Source organism: Pan paniscus, chromosome 17 (assembly GCF_029289425.2).
Source record: "Pan paniscus chromosome 17, NHGRI_mPanPan1-v2.0_pri, whole genome shotgun sequence".
NCBI classification, from domain to species: Eukaryota; Metazoa; Chordata; class Mammalia; order Primates; family Hominidae; genus Pan; species Pan paniscus.
The window spans coordinates 56,560,938-56,576,642 of record NC_073266.2 but is presented as its reverse complement, the minus strand read 5'-3'; the positions used below and the strand labels follow the sequence as shown (position 1 = coordinate 56,576,642).

At 36.4% G+C, this 15,705-nt stretch overlaps 1 long non-coding RNA gene across 1 annotated transcript in view; it reads left to right on the top strand.

The window, feature by feature from the left end:
• LOC117976760 (uncharacterized) overlaps positions 1–15,705 on the top strand; it is a 636,602-nt gene that overhangs the window by 581,520 nt on the left and 39,377 nt on the right. The window contains exons 7-9 of the long non-coding RNA XR_008621945.2: positions 5,140–5,359; positions 7,450–7,539; positions 9,396–9,520. This is a non-coding gene — a long non-coding RNA (uncharacterized LOC117976760). The remainder of the gene's footprint in view (positions 1–5,139; positions 5,360–7,449; positions 7,540–9,395; positions 9,521–15,705) is intronic.

Below are 15,705 nucleotides of genomic sequence, written 5' to 3'. Positions count from 1 at the left end.
AACTACCTTTGATTAAGTGACATGTAGCTGATAACAAATCACTGCAGGTTCTTGCCAAAGCCATAGCCAGGATTTAAACTCAGGTCTATCTGGCTGAAGAGCCTACTAGCTCACCACATACTCCAACAGGCAGCAGCGTTGCACTGTGGTTTAGGGCCAGGCCTTCTTCGTGCGTAGTATAGCAATTCAGAGCCTGCAATTCTGAGCTGACACATCTGTGTTCAATTCCAGCCTCCATCCCTTCCTGATTGTATGAACACCAGTATTTGTTTACCAACCACTCATTGCCTCAGTTTTCTATTTTGTAAAATGAAGATGATGATAATAATGTCTAACTGATAAAATTGATATGAAGATTAAAAGAGTTAATATTTATAAGTCCTCTTAAAGTAAGCATGACATATAGAATAATATAGGTCTTAATTAAATAAAAGAAATTTTTTCTGTGTGCTAGCATTTAAGCCCTCTGTGCAAGTATTACTTTGATGTGCCTCATTCACTCAGATATCTTACTTTTAAGTGGATATGAAAAATTAATATTTTATTTGAATGTGTCCTTTGTTTTTCGGTGTCAACTTTGACTTCAGTTGCTCAATTGACTTAAAACTTCTTGATGAAACCCCGTCTCTACTAAAAATACAAAAAATTAGCCGGGCGTGGTAGCGGGCGCCTGTAGTCCCAGCTACTCGGGAGGCTGAGGCAGGAGAATGGCGTGAACCCGGGAGGCGGAGCTTGCAGTGAGCCGAGATTGCGCCACTGCACTCCATCCAGCCTGGGCGACAGAGCGAGACTCCGTCTCAAAAAAAAAAAAAAAAAAAACTTCTTGAAATGGAAGATATTTAGTATTTCATGCTACTCTACAAATTTGGATTATCTTGAAAGTGTGGCACACATGCTTTCTTTTACTTTAATTGCTCATGCAGTTGTGGGGAAGTAGTTTTATACCTTGGGTAATTCTCATATGTAACTAGCCTACATATAACTAATATTTTCTTTTAACTCCTTCTGTTGGTAGACACTGTGTCATTTTTCTCAGAAATTGTCTTGTGAAAGCAAGACCCAGAGAGAAAGTAGAAAGTATAAGAGAAACAAACCTGTTTCATTGCTTGGTTTTTACTTCTAACAAACAGGAAAAGAAGTCACTTCTTCTCTGGCTGAAACAGTTTTAGCTGAGTCCTGAAAATTACATTTCATGTTGGTTATTGCCACTGTTGAAAAGTTCACATTTTTTTCTCGTGTGACAGTAATGATGTATTTGCTAAACCAATTGTGAATCTAACTATAAGATAACAGTACCCAAGACTACCTGAGACAGGCCTGTAAGTACTGGGATGGATGTTAAGCCAGGCATCTGACTAGAACTGAATTTCAACTCTCTCAGCTTCACTGTGATAACTCAAGATTTTATCAGTTACTTGGATCTGGTATTGGGCAGATTGTTGGGCTGTTATCTCCAAAGCTACAAGCATCCAAGAAAATGGAAAGTTTCTTTAAAGACCCAACACAATTCCTACTCTCAATCAGGGTATCTGTCTGGAGAACCTGCATTCATGGAGTTAGGGAGGGTTATCAGGGAGTATGGCTGAGATTCTTTCTATACATATCCTCATGCACTTATGGTCTTGAATCATTCTCTATCTCTTGTCTAGATCTGTTGATATCTTTTTGTCTTGGACTACTGTCTCCATGGTGACAGCCATGGAAATAGCAACGCTGAAGAGAACTTTAAACTTTACTAAATTCACAGGGAAGGGAGATAGAGAAGGAGACATAGATGTTAAAAAAAAAAAGAAAATTTCTTTATTTTGCATTCACACCACTACTAACACCAAATGTCTGGAGTTTTTATACAGGAAGCATTTCTCCAATTTTCCTAACACCAACCGGGTATTTTACAATTTAATTCAATTCTGACATGATCTACCTGAAGTTGTGGTCAGATCCCACAAGTTAAGGGGTCAGTTTCATTAGACTGCCCCCATTTCAGATGTCAATCACAAATCTGGGCTTCCAATACTTTTGACCAACTGGCTGTAAATTGGGGATTTCCATGATCCCTTCCCTTGGGTTTAATAATTTGCTGGAATACTTCACAGAATTAAAAAAAATACTTACATTTACTAGTTTATTACAACTGAGGAAATGCCAAATGGAACAGATGCATAGGGCAAGGTAGGGGAAAGGGGAATTTGGTTTCCACACCCTCTGTAGGTGTGCCTGGCTCCTAGCACATCTAGGTATTCATCACTCGGGAAGCTTTTCAAACCCAAATTTAGGTTTTTACTGAGGCTTCATTACACAGGTAAGTGATTAAATCATTGGTCATTGGGAATTAATTCAATCTCCAGCCCTTCCCCCCTCTCTGAAGATAGGGGGGCATTAGGGATTGCTGAAAGTTCCAGCCCTTTAATCACATACTTGGTTTTCCTGGCAGCCATTTATCTCCATCCTTAGGGGCAGTCCAAAAGCCAGCTCATTAACATATGCTCAGGTGTGGTTCAAAGGGGCTTATGATGTATTGCAGAGAACACTCCTTTCACAGTTATCACTCTGAGCTATCTCAGGAAACTGGGAAGACAAAACCCCACATATTACAACAAAATATGCTCCCATAACTCTTGTCAATTAGGACATTACATGGGTTTCAGAAACTCCAGCCAGTAGTTGGGGCTAAAAACCAAAATATATATTTATTATAATATTTACAGATGTTATGATTTGGACCTTTTCTGTTGCCTAAGCATTGAGGAGTAAAGCCTTCAAAGCTCAGAAAAAAAGGTTGTCAAGCAGACCAAGGGCATCCCAACTGGAAGAGACTGCAGATAGCAAGATAGAAATACTTGAATGCATACTCACGTAACAAGATTTTTTTTTCCTGCATGTAAAGGCTAGATGAAATTGAGGTTGAGAGAAAGAGAGGTGATGTAGTGAAAAGAGGCAGGTTTGGATAAGAGGGAGTTACTGGGGTGGTTGATCTTAAGGAAAATGCCATATTCAAAGTAGAAGAGATTTGCGTGGTTCACCCTTTTCCCCACCCAGAGACCAATGAGATTCTAAGGCACCCTTCCTATAATATATGAAGACTATACTGTTTACTTTTTGAATGCATGCCTAGGCTTTAGATTTGAGTGCTACCCCTGTGCCTATCAGAGGAGAGCAGAGAATTGGAAAGAAATGGCAGGACCTGGGGAAGGAATAGCTTCTTCACTATGCAATGGCAATAAATTTTCACTGAAGCTAGTGCATATACTTGAAAAAGTATCCTGGATAGAGCCACACTTCATCTATGTGGACTACCTCCTTGTTGAAATGACCACAGCAGCAGAATAGACTGAGGTCTATAAAAGCCATACTATGTACACATCTCGTCTACTTGCTGCAACTAGAACTCCAGCTCAAGATAGTACTGGAAAGAGAGAGCAGGAAATAGGATGTAAATTGAGTTTAAGATTAAAGTTTTAAACTGGCTTGAGTTTTGATTGCTGGATCAACTGGAAAGTTACGGTTTCCGTCCAAGATGTCATTAAAGGACAGGAAAAGGAAGATTTAGGAAAGCAGCATTGAAACCAGTGGTTGGGGAAAACATTCATATTTATACCCTATTGCATAATTTAGAATAATCAATAAAGTGTTGATATATAATATGTATAATATATGTAGTAAAAATTAATCTTAAATCTTCTTGTTTATTTGAGTGTTTATTTGTTTATTTTCTTGCTCCTTCCACTAGATTATAAGCTCCGTTAAAATCCCAGGGAAAATAAGTGAATTTTATAGTTATGCTGCATTAAATCAGCCTAACAATGGTAAAATATAAAAAGCAAATTTTCTCAATCCATCAATGTTTATTATTATACATTTAAATTTCCAAGAATCTCCCAGTCCTCTGCTGTCCCAAGACTTAGTAATTCAATTGCTCATTTCCCCATTTATTCACTCAATAAATATGTATTCAACTTCATGCACATTGCAGTTTGTTAGGTAGTGTCGGGACTGCACACGGACTTAGAAACAGATTTTTCCAAAGAACATAAAATCCGAGCTGGGCTAACAAGATGGAATTGAATAAATCAGTTGAGAAGAAGGTGTGAATTGTAGAATGAAGCTGTATTTATAGATGCTGTTAGCTTTTCAGAAGATGGCAGGTTGGTCAGATGCATGGTTATCAACGAAGCAGTAACAGACCTGCAGAGTGTGAAGAGGGAGTGGAAGTTATTTGCATCAGTTAGAAGAAGTCAGGAAGGGGAAGAAATAAGTTGGTGTCATTAATGAGATTTGTGGGCCTCTCCAAGTAAATCATTAGTTATGTATAGGGTCTAATAGGAGAGGACCTAGAAAACAGGACTGAGAAGTTTGACTTAACTGGATGGAAAACCTTGTACCATCTTTCCATAGGAAATCCACAAAACACAGAATTAAGATACAGACAGTGAGAAGAGACTACTGGCAGCCAGCCTGGGTGTGTTTAAGAGCAGGATTGGGCCTAGAAATTGGGATAAGAGTCACGATTCAGGTGGAGGTAAGCTGCAGGTAGTAGAAGTACATAGAGGTAGAAAAACAGGCAGTTGCATTCTTCCTTCTCCCAATAACTATTATAAAGCTAAATTTATAATCTTGGTCATAATATTTCCAATATGATTAACATGACTTTTGAATGGCATTGGGGTAATAAATGGATAACAGTGATTCTAACCCAAACTTCCTTAGCTGACTGGTTTAAGTTGAGAAATTTAGAAGGTTATGGAGAACAGTTTTTGTCCCCATGGTACAATCCAGGAGATGTATTAATAAAAGACTGTTACATTTGATGTAAACAATAGGGGCCGTATTCATGGAGTTTGCTACTTCTGTGGTTTTGTGGCTCAGCCACTGGAACATCTACAATGTGAACAAAGTGAATTTAAGACCTTTTCATGTCGCTTTTACCATTAAGAAAAGCTCAATAACTACTGATCAATATGCTGTGCAGAGCTCCTTCCTGAAACTGCTGGGTAATTTTTACTGCAGTTATAATGATAACATTTACTCATTTTTTGGTGTAATTACTGATGTTCACAGTAGCTCAACTTGAATATTTCAAAATCATTTGAATATTAATTTAACATACATTTCTTCTGTTTATTCTTCTTTTATTTTTAGCTGCTATGGTTGCTTCCTTTCTAGAAGGAGCCAAAGAAATGTCACTTCTTGGAAGCCTGCCCTGACCTTTGCCACCAAATGATGAAGTTGTACCACATGAATTCTGCACTATCCATTTGTCATTGTGATATTGTGATACAATAATAAATACATATTTGGTCCTCATCCTGAGCTCCTGGCACGGAGCTCCTAAAACCCTTGGAATTCCTGAGTGATAGGGGTGAGAAGAGTGTCTTTTATTATTCATGACAAATCGCTTTAAACCATACCCGAATTTGTGCTAGTGAGGTGACTGTGGGAGGATGTGGGCTCCTTGCCAGAGAAATTAATCATGTGATTAGAGGGTGGAAGTTTAGTCCCAATCACTCACCTCCAAGGAGAGGAGAGGAGCTGGGAATTGAGTTAATCACCAATGGCCAATGATTTGATCAATCACATCCACATAATGGAAGCTTTAGAAAAATCCTGAACTATGGGTTTAGAGAGCTTCCAGGTTGGTGAATGCAGTCACATACTGGAAAGGTAGTTCCTCCCACTAAAGCTCCTGCACTCAGGACCTTTCTAGACTTCGCCTCATGTAACCCTTTAAGGTAGGAGGTGGGACGTGACTCCGGAGGTAGGCTTGGGCTCCAAATCAGATTGAAGACTAGCTGAAACAGGGAAGAGGTAAAAACACCTCTTCATAAGACATGCCTTGTCAGTTTACCACTGCCATGGCAACATCCAGAAGTTACCGCCTCTTTCCATGGCAACAACTCAAAGACCCAGAGGTTACCACCCTTTTCCTAAAAATGTCTGCATAATCTGCCCCTTAATTTGTGTGTAATTATAAGTACGTATAAATATGACTGAAAAACTGCCTCTGAACTGCTACTCTGGGCATATTGCCTGTGAGGTAGTCTGGCTCCACAAGGAGCAGTACATCTGCTGCTGCTACAAACTGAGGCTTCCATAGAAGTTGCTGTCTAATGTTACCAACTCACCCTTGAATTCTTTTCTGAATGAAGTCAAGAACGCTCCTGGCCTAAGCCCCAGTTTTGGATTTGGGACTTTTCTCCTGTCCTGCATCACCTTCCTCAGGCTGTTTATTGGTACCTTTATAATAATCTTTTTTTTGTTTTTTTTGTTTTTTTTGTTTTTGAGACGAAGTCTCACTCTGTCACCCAGGCTGGAGTGCAACAGCGCCATCTTGGCTCACTGCAACCTCCAGCTCCCAGGTTCAAGTGATTCTCCTGTCTCAGTCTCTCAAGTGGCTGGGATTACAGGTGTGCGCCACCAGCCTGGCTAATTTTTTTTTTTTTTTTGGTATTTTTTTAGTAGAGACAGGGTTTTGCCAGGTTGGCCAGGCTGGTCTCAAACTCCTGACCTCAGGTGATCCACCCACCTTGGTCTCCCAAAGTGCTGGGATTACAGGCGTGAGCCACCACACCAAGCCCCTTTATAATAACCTTTGCAATAAACTAATAACAGTAAAGTATTCCCCTGAGTTCTGTGAGGTGTTTTAGAAAATTATCGGACCCCAGGAGGGGGTTGTAGGAACCCTCAATTTGTTGCCAAATTGGACGGAAGTTTGAGCAACATGGAGACCCTCTGCTTGTGATTGGCTCCCGAAGTAAGGGGGCAGTCATTTGGACCTCAGCCCTTCATCTGTGGGGTGTGCACTAACTCTAAGTAGTTAGTGTCAGAGGGAATTTAATTGGAGGGCACCCTCTGGTGTATCCAGAAAATTAGATAATTTCTTTTTGAAGAAAATTCATACATTAGGTGTTACAATTTTGCAAGTAGACTAACATTTTTCCATTTAGTCATTAATTATGGAGTGAAATGTATAAATTTCTTATGCTGCTTTTAAATCATTAGTTTTAACTCTGTATATGCTTGTGAATTTAACCACGTTTTAAATTATTTGAGAGAAAAAAGGTGGACTATCAATTACTGTAGCCAGAAATCATAGCTGTTATTTTTTTAAAGGAATATGCCTGAATTGCATAAAATATGACCACTTTTCTTTGAGTCATTTTCATTTGCCTTTCAGAGACAGCAAACGGGGCTAATTTTCTTTTTGTAACACTACTCAAATATTCGCACATGGTCTGAGTTGTCTAAAACCTCTCTCTTTTTCTCCCACAAAATTACCTACTGAGTACAATGTCCATTATTTGGGTGATGAATATAATTGAAACCCAAACCTCATCATCACACTATATAGCCATGTAACAAACCTATGCATGTACCCCCTGGGTCCCCTGAATTAAACTTTCTTTTTTTAAATTTTGTTTCCTACCAGTAACTTTATGAGTTTCTTCTCAGATACTTTCACTTGCAGCCATCCGGTGCTCTGCCTGAAAACCAAGACACTAGTTTCTGCAAATGTGTTAAATAAGCAGTGATCTTACCCAGGTAAGATAATGGCATAGTGACTTAATAAGAGAAATTATGTTAGAAATTTTAGAAAAATGGTTGTATTGGGACAACTTTTGTTACCAATAAAATCCAGTTGTATTGGTAGTTATCTACTTCACAACCTGTGCAGCTTAAAATCTTGGTAATCCTAAAAAACCTTTATTTAGAGTGCTAATATGAAGCTCTTTAGGTTAGTTTGGAGAGTGTTTTTTTTTTTAATTTTTGCAATAATGCCATTCTCTTTGCACTGATTTTTCTTCTGAACAGAGAAGTGTGCACAATTGGAAAGAGATCCACAGTGAAAAAAAAAAAATTAAAGTGTGGCGATTAAGACCCCAGAGAAGCAAATATGGATTGCTGCCTACATTAAAATGTTTTTGAGAGCACAGTGGCTCACACCTGGGCTTTGGGAGGTGGGAAGATTGCTTGAGCCCAAGAGTTAGTTTCAGGTTACAGTGAGCTATGATAATGCCACTGAACTCCAGCCTGAGAGACAGAGTAAAACTCTGTCTCTAAATAAAAATGAAAATAAAAATAAAATTCTTTTGGCTCAGAGCAAATCCATATGGTGTGAAATAGCAATCCATAATAGTATGACAGAGGAAGATGACCCTATACAACTTATAAGGAGTCCACTTATTTCTTACAACTCTGCTGATCTTGTATATACCAATGCACAGGGCAGTCATTTACACTATGCCTTTCCCCTGTGTGATACATTCTGTTGGGATAGAAAAAAGATTTAAGTGACACACAGTCTCACCTTAACTGCATGACACAGCACTTGGTAATTAACAAACAATCCATCTGCTCATCTCTTTTAAAGAATAATTTTCATTTCATAACAATTCAAGTGTTTATTTTTAAATCAATGATCTGAATTAGATGCTCCAGGAGGAATTGCTGAACTTCAAAATGCAACATGCTGCTAAGATAGAGATGAAACCCACCCAGTTGTCCCATAGAACTTGTATTTATGGCTTCTTTTAATAAACATAGAAACTGATCTTCCCAGTGTTAAAACTTGAGAAAGGTGCATTTGTCTTTTCTGAGTTCCTTTCTCACGAAATCACCCATCAGGGCTCCCAGATAGTATTAAGGAGCTAAAACTTACCAGATCACCACATCTGGACAATAAGAAGCCAGACCCCTCACTCACCATGATTGCCTATCCAACCACCTGTTTCCTGTTGACCAACTCCTCTTCCTTACTTCTCCCTAATTCCTGTTTTCCCATACATGGTTACATTTCTTCCCTGCTATATAAACCCCTAATTTTAGTCAAGGAGATGAATTTGAGACTGATCTCCCTTCTCCTCAGCTGCAGCACCCAATTAAAGCCTTCTTCCCTGGCAATAATTGTTATCTCTGTGATTGGCTTTCTGTGTGGTAAGCAGCAGGACTTAGACCAGCCCTCTGAGATTTTGGTAAAAGAGATAGTTTTCCTGTTTGAAATGATTTTAGCTAAAATAAGAAAGGAGAGTTCTAGAAAGTTCCTCAAACTTTCCTGTGACATCCCAATACCTTTCCCCACCATTGATCAAATCCAAATAATCCTTGAATAACATATTTTGATGGTCAATTAGTCAATTAATATCTCGTGTGGTAGCCAAAATAATTGCTCAACTTTGTTCATGGTTCTAAGAACAAATTTCTGGCCATCCCACACATTTTGCTCAAAATGTAATTTTTATTTCTTCAACTATAGAAACGTAAAAAATAAAACACAATGTTGGAAAAATATGTCAGTTCAATATAAATTTTTATATAAAAGTTGATCACTAAACTCTATATCAACATTCAATGGTTCATATCATTTACTTTTGTAAAACTGCCAAATCTTATTATTTCAGACGTTAAAATAACCAAAGCAGATTGAGCATTTAACCCCTTGGTGATGAATTCAGTCTGTAAACGTTCAACCTGGTGGTGTTGTCTTTAATGGTGCAACTAGTGAAGAATGCAGGTGGGAAGAAAGGTATGACCCTTGATTAATTTGCTATAATCTCTTCTCAGAACAGTATGAAGTGACTATTATCCTAATGACACATATGGGAAAAGTGATTTTAAAAAATGTTGTGGTTTGCTAAATATTACTGAAATAATGATGAATGGTTAATATCCAAAGCCCCTAATTGATGATGAATCTGATCTTTATTGACTGATCTTAACTGCTTCAATTTTTGCTGGCCATTTATACCTGCATTTTTCTCATTTACATCTCCAAGAAGATTTTAAATTTGGTTTCTTGTTTCTATATTATGTTTGAGGTAACAGAGATCTAGAAAAATTCTGAAACTTGATTGCTAGCAAATGATGGGATGAATTTGAGGCCAAATCTATCAGATTTTACTCTGCTAGTATGTCACACTATATGCCACCCACAAACCAACAAGAAGGAAATGTTATTTCCTGAATATTTCCAAATGATTGCAATGTTGCGGGTTCATGATCATGGGTACATCTTTCTTAAGAAGTGAGAAAGATATACAATTTTCTGTTTTAGAAAGAGATTATAAATATTATATACTATATTAAGGCCTACAAATCTTATTCAGATGTATTATCTTGTATTGTTATTTCTATGTTATCATATATGATAAATAAGTACTTTTATTTTATTCCTTTTGTTTTGTTCCTTTTAAATTGGAAAAAGAATATGTAATTAATTCAGGAACATGTTTCTGCTTAGTTTCATGGTTTTCTGGGACCAGAGGCATTCTCTACAAGGGAAGCACCAAAGCAATTAATGACTTGATAAAAACACAACTATGCCCCATTGCCATTCATGTCAAAAAGGGACACTTGTAGTGTTAGCAATTCAAGTACATATACATACAAATTTATAAGAGCTACTATGCTTTAAGCTATCTTTAAACAATGTATGTTTTTCTCTCTACCATCACTTGGATAATGAATTCAATAATAAGTTGAGAACTAATTTGTTAAAATGGTACCTTCATTTATTTACACTGTAAGTCACTCAATTAAACTTCAAGTCTTCATAAGAGAGAAATAGGCCTTCTTTCTCTTTACTTCTGTGTAATTCCTGTAATTCTGTTTCTTCTCTTGAACTACAGTCCTATTTTTGCATACTAAGTTCTCTTACCCTCTATTTATCTCTGCCTCCTTCACAAATAGGGTCTCATTACGTGTTCTCTGAAACTTCCTTACATTTGTCATTCCATTGATGTAAACGTACTATTAGTCAATTCAACATTCAAGGTGAGTTCATAACACTGACTTACAGAAGAGCATTACAGTGTTTTTTGTATCATTCTCAATCATATCCTCATTTTTTTGCCAACATTGTACATTGAAATACTCACAATGATGCATAGATCCTTTTCCTGAGAGGTTACAATGCAGGGTGAAATAAGAATACTTTCTGGTAATATATTACATGTCACACAGTGATTTCAAAGCACTTTGTTAACAAAGAAAGATTATTATCATCAATTTAACAGAGACTGAAACACACAAGTTAAATTACTTTTTCAAAGTTGAACAGAAAGGAAGTTACTACATTATGACGATAATTCATATTCTTTCCATTATGGTGTTTAATTCTATCTACTGGAATACGCTTCCTTTCAGGCTGTCTTCTATATGACAATTTACTGCCCACTTGGCAGAGCAGAGGCTCAAATTTATGAATATGAGAATCCACATGTATGTAGGCAGCATCTGGGTTTATCGAATCGTATGGTGAGATGGTTTGTCTGGTTGGAGCCAAAGTGGAACTGGTTCACTGCATCTGAAGCTGCTCACATTTTCAAATGTACATAGTTTTAAAATTTGGATAAAATAATATAGTAAAAAACTAAACAAGATAAAAAATAAAAGAACAAGCACACATTTCATTAACTGAAAATCAACCCTGAACTAATTTTGGTATTACTCTTTGTTTTAATCATGTGTATATGCACATAGGTGTGCATCTTAAGAATTAGGATTATAATTTATATATCTGTATCTTTAAAATTTTTCACATAATATTATTTCTGAGTATTTAAACATTAATGAGCACTTTTCACAGCATTTTAATGAGTCACTTTTAATGGGCTCTTAATTTCTTATATATGTATAAGTATACATGCGTATTTATACATAATTTATTTAAATAGTCCACTATTATTGACCATTTCTGTTGAGATTTACTATTTATTTTAAAAACCTTAAAATTTGTTATGTGTTTGTCAAATTATCAATTTCTTCCTTCTGGACTTGCCATTTTTTATATTGTTTAGAAATATCATATGCTACCTTGAAGTAACTGAGATACCCTATATTTTTTCTAAAAAACGTGTTTGCATTTATTTTTAATAATATATTTTTAAATTTTGAATTATACAATAAATTGTTGTTATATACAATAAATTATTATTAGCTATTGTTGTCCAATTGTGCTACTGGACACTAGATCTTATTTCTTCTCATGCAGGATTTTTCTCAGTTACTTTGCCAGCTGGGACCTCTGGCTGGCAATACCCCTGCCCAGGCCTCACTTGGGCACACTCACCTGCTGCAGGAGGTGACCCACCCACTCAGCCTGCCCAGGCCAAGACTGGCTTGCACACCAACTCAGCCCGTGGCTAGGCCTGGTGTGCCCCAGTCTGCCTGTGCTATAGCTTATACCCACATTTGGCGATTCCCAAGCTCTTGTTTTGCGTCCAAGAAGATTGAGGATACACTGACAATTGAAGGGTAAGGAGGGCAGAGAAGAATTTTATTGAGGGACAGAGCACCTCTCAGCAGAGAGGGGATGCAGGGTTAGTCCCCCATCCCTGCAGTTCAATGATTTCTCTTCCTGTGTGGCTGAGTCTGGGGCTTTTATGGGCTCAGGATAGGGAAGTGCATGCTGATTGGTTTGTGAGTGTGCAAAGAAAGGCTAAAGCAAAGGCATCTCTGAAAGATGGGCACAGCAGCATAGAAAAGCAATTAGAAAAGGGTAGGTATGGCCAGGCGCGGTGGCTCACGCCTGTAATCCCAGCATTTTGGGAGGCCAAGGTGGGCGGATCATGAGGTCAGGAGATCAAGACCATCCTGGCTAACACGGTGAAACTCTTTCTCTACTAAAAAATGGAAAAAATTAGCCGGGCGTGGTGGCGGGCACCTGTAGTCTCAGCTACTCGGGAGGCTGAGGCAGGAGAATGGCATGAACCTGGGAGGCAGAGCTTGCAGTGAGCTGAGATCGTGCCACTGCACTCCAGCCTGGGCCACAGAGCGAGACTCTGTCTCAAAAAAAAAAAAAAAAAAAAAGAAAAGGGTAGGCATATGTAAAATATGTGAAGGGTGGGGATCAGTCAGAGGAAAGCACACCAAATTGGAAGACAGGTACTCAATCTAGTCCATGGAATTGATTTGAAGCTTGGCTTTCAAGCTTCAAACTGTCTCTGGCTTGGAGGTTGGGTTTCATTGGGGACTTACCCCTATCTGCCTAGGCATTTGTCTACCTCCTGCCACTGTCACTTCTATCTTACTACGTTTGTACCTATTAACTAATACTTCTATAACCCCCCTAATGCCCCCCACTACACTTCTCAACCTCTGGTAACCACCATTTATAATGGTGGTAATTATAATAATTTTTTTTAGCTCCCACATATGAGTGAGAACATGTGATATTTGTCTTTCTGTTCCTGACTTATTGCACTTAGCATAATGTCTTCCAGTGCCATCCATTCTTTTTTAATGGCAGAATAATATTACATTGTGCATATATGCTACATACATTTTCTTTATCCATTCATCCATTGATGGATACATAGATTGATTCCATATCTTGGCTATTGTGAATAGCACTACACTAAACATGGAAGTGCAAATATTTCTTTGATATACTGATTTTCATTCTTTGGATATATACTCAGCAATGGGATTGCTGGATCATCTGTTAGTTACATTTTTATATTTTTAAGAAACATCCATATTATGTACCATAATGGCTGTACTAATTTACATTTCCACCAAGAGTGTATGAGAGTTCCTGTTTCTCCTCATCCTCACCAAAATTTGCAATCTTCTGTCTTTTTGTTAATATCCACTCTAACTGGGGTATGATGATATTTTACTGTGATTTTGATTTACATTTCCAAGATAATTGATGATTTTGAGTTTTTCATATATGTGTTAGCTATTGGTGTGTCTTCTTTTGAGAAATGGCCAATCAGATTTTTTGTCCATTTTTAAATTACATTTTTTTTTATTGCTATTGGGTTGTTTGATTTCATTATATATTCTGGTTGTTAATCCTTGTTAGCTGAATAGTTTGAAAATATTTTCTCCAATTCTGCAGGCTGCCTCTTTACTTTCTTGATTGGTTTCTCTGCTGTGCAGAAGCTTTTTAGGTTAATGTGATTCCATTTTTAAATTTTGGCTTTGGTTGACTGTGCTTTTGAAGAGTTACTCAAGAAATCTTTGCCCAAATCAATGTCCTGAAGCATTTCCCCAATTTTTAAAAGTAGTTTCATAGTTTCAAGTTTTACAGTTAAATCTTTAATCCATTTTAATTTGATTTTTTTGTAGGGTGAGAAATAGGGTTCTAGTTTCATTCTTCTACATATGGATATCCAGTTTTCCTAGCATCCAGTTTTCCTAGCATCATTTATTGAAGACTGTCCTTTCCTCAGTGTATGTTCTTGGTGATGTTGTGAAAAATGAATTGACTGTAAATGTGTGGATGGATTTCTGTCTATTCTGTTCCTTTGGTTTATATGTTTTTATGCAAGTATCATGCTGTTTTGGTTATTATGGCTCTTCGTAGTAGAATTTAAGTCAGGGAATGTAACTTAAGCTTTTATCCTTTTTTCTCAGGATTGCTTTTTTGGTTTCATATGTATTTTAGGATTTTTTTTCTATTTCTGTGAAGAATGTTATTGGTAGTTTGACATGGATTTTATTAAATCTGTAAATTGCTTTGGATAGTACAGATATTTTAGCAATATTTCTTCTTCATAAGATTTACTCCATTTGAAATTTATTTTTATTGACGTAGAGTTACATCAAACCAAACTACTAGCACTGGGAGCCAGATATTAATATATTTTTAAAAACTTTCCCAGTTGATTCTAATATTCAAGGAGCATAGAGTATGAATGCTTCATATAAATAATAAAATTGAAAGTTAGTTATATAAATATAAAAGGTGGTGACTTTTTTTGTCAAAATATTATTGATATTAGCATATACATTTTTCTCTGTTGTATAATTTTTTGGCTAAAACCTGCAAGTTTTAATACTTAATGATTTCAGTATATTTTATGCAAAACTTTTAGGTTTCCATTTTTAATTTTCTCATTGACAAAGTGTTGTTTATGAGAAGTCCCCCATTTCCTAATGATAGGTCCTTTTTGAAATTAATTTCTCATTATGTAATAGATTTTTTATTTTATTGCATCAAGAACAGAATCAATGGTCTTCATTATTTTAACACATTGGATTTTATTATTATTTTATTGTAATCTAATATTTGATAGGATTTTGAGAATGTTCTTTTGTCATTTGAAGGAGTGGTGTGTTCTTTAATATGATGGTTTAGTATTTAGTATACACATTGGCCAAATACATCTTATTTACTGTGTCATTTAAGGCTTCTATACCCTTAGTTGAATTTTGTCCAGTTGATATGCCCTGGATTGAAAAAAAAATCTTACTTTGTTTTTTTTATGTGATTTGTTTTGTTTCCTTTTCTTTATGAAAGTTTCTGCTTTGCTATGTGCTGTATTCATATTAATAAATGTGATAAACTAAAAATTATACCTTCTTCATCTCATTTTCTGTGTTTTTGTCTGTATTCTACTTTCTCTAATTTGAAAAACATAATTTCTTTTTTTCTTTTCCTTTTTATTTACCTAGTTGAACTTTTGTCATATCTATCTACACTTTTAAATTCTTTGTTATTTTTGTTGCTTAACAATTTTACTTTAGGGATACTTTTTGTTCTATGAAATAGATTGAGATTTTGTTTTGTGATCCAATCAGTAAGGAGTTATGTAAGATTATCTATAGATGGATATGAAAAAAGTTGTGTTCTTTTCTATCATGTGTATTGTTTTAAAATATATTAAAGTCTTTTACTACAAATTTTTTTCTTCCTCAGTTATTCTGAAATTCAGAAAGTTTTTTTTAGGCTACTGGTCATCTTCATATAATGTCCTTAGC